This window comes from Heterocephalus glaber, unplaced genomic scaffold, assembly GCF_053883595.1.
Source record: "Heterocephalus glaber isolate CG9 unplaced genomic scaffold, H.glaber_assembly_v1.0 deba00000546, whole genome shotgun sequence".
NCBI classification, from domain to species: Eukaryota; Metazoa; Chordata; class Mammalia; order Rodentia; family Bathyergidae; genus Heterocephalus; species Heterocephalus glaber.
This window is the reverse complement of record NW_028258147.1, coordinates 20,022,194-20,026,737: the sequence shown is the minus strand read 5'-3', so window position 1 is coordinate 20,026,737 and position 4,544 is coordinate 20,022,194. Positions and strand designations below refer to the sequence as shown.

At 31.1% G+C, this 4,544-nt stretch overlaps 1 pseudogene; it reads left to right on the top strand.

The window, feature by feature from the left end:
* The first annotated feature begins 2,831 nt into the window (after window positions 1-2,831).
* Window positions 2,832-2,933, top strand: LOC147829639 (small nucleolar RNA U3; annotated as a pseudogene).
* Window positions 2,934-4,544: the final 1,611 nt, after the last annotated feature.

Here is a 4,544-nt window from a genome sequence, read left to right as displayed (position 1 = left end):
ATACATCATGTAAAGGTACAAGATCTCAATGATGAATGTAACTGTATTTTATACCTAAAATGTACCAATAAACTTAATGGAAAAAAATAAAGAATTTTTAGATGAATAATTGAAAATTTTTGAATGATTATTGTTTTAATTTTTATATCTGTGATTCATTATAATTTTTATTAATCCCTACTAAGATACACACTGAATTTTTTCCTGATGAAAATGAGGTCTGGAATTTGCTTCACAATTTCCCAGTGGGAGTATGGGGGTGAGATAAAGAGTGGCAGATCAAAACATGGATGAAACAACATTGTCCTCAAAAATATAGGGGGTGACTACACAGAGATTCACAATTCCTTTTACTCTTTATATGTTTTATTCTATTAAAAACTTGAAAATCACAATGAGCAATAATTTGTGACACCTTCTTCTCACCATCAGTCCAACAAACCATCACCTCAAACTTGGGACCTTAAAATTTTTCTGTATGTGTATGTACTTTATTAATATAAAATATTTATGCATTGTCAGCTTCACACTTACCTCTCACTATATGTATCTCTTCTTCTACTTTCTGATCCAGGTTTTATTTCTCAAATATACTATTTTGTTCTTTACCATGCTACTTCATGTTTACAAAATCTGATTATCCACACTGGTACTCCAGAATGTATATTCTTCCTTGTGTTCCTTCAAAAGTGATGTCAGATACCACTTCTTCAAAGAATATGATGCAGCTAAAACAGTAGTTCTACTTTGTACTTTTATTATTGTTATACATAATCATACATTGTATTTTAATTTACTACCAAAAGAATTGAGAAATTCACTGAAAGTGTTTAGTGTACTAATCTTATTTCTAATTATAATTTTGACCATATATTTGTTTATTCTCCTCTTATCATTTACTATTAGTCATGTCATATTATTAAATGTATTTTTAAAAACTAGCTCAAATTATTTTGGGGGATGATTTGGAACAAGTACGGATGAATAAGCAAATACTATTCTTTACTAACAGTGAAATCCTTTGAGAAAGCTAATACCTCTCGCTAAATTCTATGTCTAGCAATAAAGTTGTGTTCCCCTGAAAAACAATTTTAAAAATCAGTTGGTAATCTGTTAGCTATAAAAAGAAAAGGACAGTGAAGGAAGATTATTCAAATTATTCTATTTAGAAAAGTTTCTAAAATAATATCAACAGCTTTATTTTCCTTTTCTAATTTTTATTTTATTTTTAGTTTTTTAACTGTATATCCTTTTATTGGAACACTAGAAATTAGAGACATTTATTGCTAAATGGATGCACATTGAGGTGATACTCTTAAGTGAAATAAACAGGGAGGGCAAGGGGAGGGGGAAAAATTTATTTTCCTTTTTATATCTCTTTAATGTATAAAGTTATTTTGTTACATGGAACTAGATACACTTTAGGGATCCTAAACTCAGCTATTACAATCATTCATTATTCGTTCATTACAAATGCATAGTATTCATTTTGTTGTTATTATTGATTTGTCTTGAAATGGTTATTTAATACTTACATGCTACACCAAAATACTTTTTATTCTGTAGTTACTTTGGAGGGTTTTTTGGAGGGGTTTTTTCCCGGAGATCGAACTCAGGACCTTGCGCTTGCAAGGCAGGCAGTGGCACCACTGAGCTAAAGCCCTGGCCCTCCTGTAGTTATTTTTTAACAAATCATGAGTTATCAGTATACTTGTCCACCTGCTGATTTACAAACACATACACACAGCTAAGTATGGTCTCCATCTTAAACAATTAGCATTCTTTATTTATTATAATAAACTTAATAAACATATAAAAAGAAATTAAAAAACAAAGGTATAATTCTGCTCTTAAGTGTTTTCATATAATTTCAATGCCTTTAAATAGTATTCCAAGAGTAAGAATAATTATAACAGTATTATAAAATCTAAGCAACATTATTAAAATTCATAAATTTTGAGTATAGGAAAATGCCATATGCAAATATTTTTAGTATGGTACATTATTTTTCTGGTACTGGGGATTGAACTCAGGATCTTGCACTTGCAAGGCAGGCATGGTGCCACTGAGCTAAATTCCCAGCCCCGGTATAGTACATTTTTATGGTAGTATTCAGTCTAAAATTCAGTAGAGCTATTAGATCATATTTAGGTTGTTAAATTTTCATAGGCACACATATAAATAACAGTTGGAATAGACAGAAACTGAGTTGTTTTAGGAAGGAATGAAGATATTTCTATAATCCACCTGTCTGTGAAATTTATCTTTATACCAACAGTTTTTAACCACAATTGTAAATAGAAGTAAGAGAGTTGCTTTATCACCAGATAAGTTGATGGCACCGTAGAATTAACAAGATGATTCAAACATGTGTTTCTGAGCTGTGCCTTCCCTCTCTTACCCCACTGCCTGAGGGATATAATATGGCTTTTGGGTCAACAAACAAGAGAATTAGAAACTCCAGTATACAAGATCATTTGGCAAGTTCAAACTTCTCTCTCAAAGCACACTTCCCACACCTGCTACAACATCATTATTAAGGAAAACTTCCCTTAAATGCTCTTCTTTTTCCTAAGTCAGTTAGAGGTTGAAGGGAATAACAATAATAAGAACTATCATACTATTTACTGCAAAATAAGGGCACTCTGCTAAGTTCAAGATACCACCCTTGTGAATAATTTCAGTGATTTTGGATCCCAACGTGTTAACAGAATCTTTGTCTTTTGGTTTATTTATAGTAAATATTTGGATCAAAAGCTTTCACTTGAACAATAAGCATAAATATTGTATTTGGTTTTTTCTAGTACAAAATGTCATGGGACATTAAATTCAAGGCTATACTTTCAGGAATCATTTCTATAGTTGGTTACTAGAGAAGTTTCTCTGATCGTGTAGAGTACCACATTAAATTCAAAGCTTAAACTAAGAGAGTTTGAAATTTAAAGCATTCTTTAATAATTTCTTTAAAAATTGATGGCATATACAAATTATGATTGGTAGTACAGAATTTATAGATTTTTATTTCTCTATATCTTAACTGAGCCCATGGTCTTCATTTATACATAGCCTATCATTTTAAGATATGCAAAGCCACTTTTAGTATAAATTTGCCTGTGTAAATTACTGCCTTTTCCCTTTTTTCAGATTATTTTTCCATGAGTCATCCATATTCAGGGAGGTTGGGTAAAGCCCTTTTGACCATTATCAGACCTCTTAGGCCTTGCAGTTCTCACAGAGACATTCACATGGACATCAGATTCCTCTGCACCCATCCCAAGAGAATCATGAATTCTCTTGTTCTTAAACCGATGTAAGGGTCATTGCCTTACACTGAGCTACTTCCATAGTCCTTCCCTGTCTCATAAGAGGCCAAAAATCTTTAATATATTGTCCCCTATCTCATGCTGAATTTCAGGGATTTTATAGGACTAAGGCCAATTTAAGAAGTAAAAAAGGAATTTTACAAAGAAAAAGAAACAGGTAAGGTTAATTTTAATAATATATTATCTTCAACTCATTTTCAAATGCTAATGGAAACTTAATTTCAGAAAAGAAGTTCCAAGTCCAGTGGGAGCTTTATGAAATCACAAGGACATTTTGCTTTTGAGAGTACTTTTATTTCTGCTTTCAGAATGACTTAGTTTTTAAAAAAATGTTTTCACATAGCTTGATAAACTTTTTAAAAATTGCACACTTTAGTTATTTATTAGAATCTCAAGGTCTAACATATATATAATATGTATATTATATGTATATTATATGGGGTATATATCATAAACAAAATTGCTCTTTCTATACACTACCACTAACAAAAGTCCTGTAATGTCATCTCAAGAAGATTCAGGATAGTCCTATAAAGATACAGTTAACATCTTAAGGGGTCATATCCTGAGACAATGTGACTGTTAGGGATAAAGCACAGAAGTGATAGTTGTAAGGTGTATGGTACACATACCAAACTAGTGTTTTTTGTATTCTATCATCTTGAAGTTTTTCAGAAGTAAGTAATTTTTATTTGATAATTGCATTTCTTTAGATTCCCTTGCTAAATGGATGTTTTTGTAGTTCTACTTATGAAACAACAGAAGCATCTTTTTCTTTTCCTGTTACAGGGGGCAGTGGGATTCATCTCCAATCCATCTCCTCATCAATATGCTCATCACCAGCACCACACACTAGTGAAGCATCTGTGTTAAAGGACTAAGATTTCAAGAATGCTATTAATACCAAATACAATGTGTTTCTTTGTCCAATAAGAGATCAGAGAATAATTCTGTGGATTCAACCTTAATGGTAATTTTAACCTTCCAACACATGTAACCACTTAATTCTTTAACTTATTGAGTGGGGTCAAAACAGCTCTACTGAGTGATCAAGTTTCTCTAAACCTTGGTCTAAAATCTGGAAGAAAACAAAAGATAAGTGGTACACATTCAAAAACATTTTAAATGATTATAATTGTCCTTTATAAAGGACATAATTTTATAAGTGAAATTATATTATAAAACTCTATCAAAACTTAGGATATAATTATGAAGTAATTT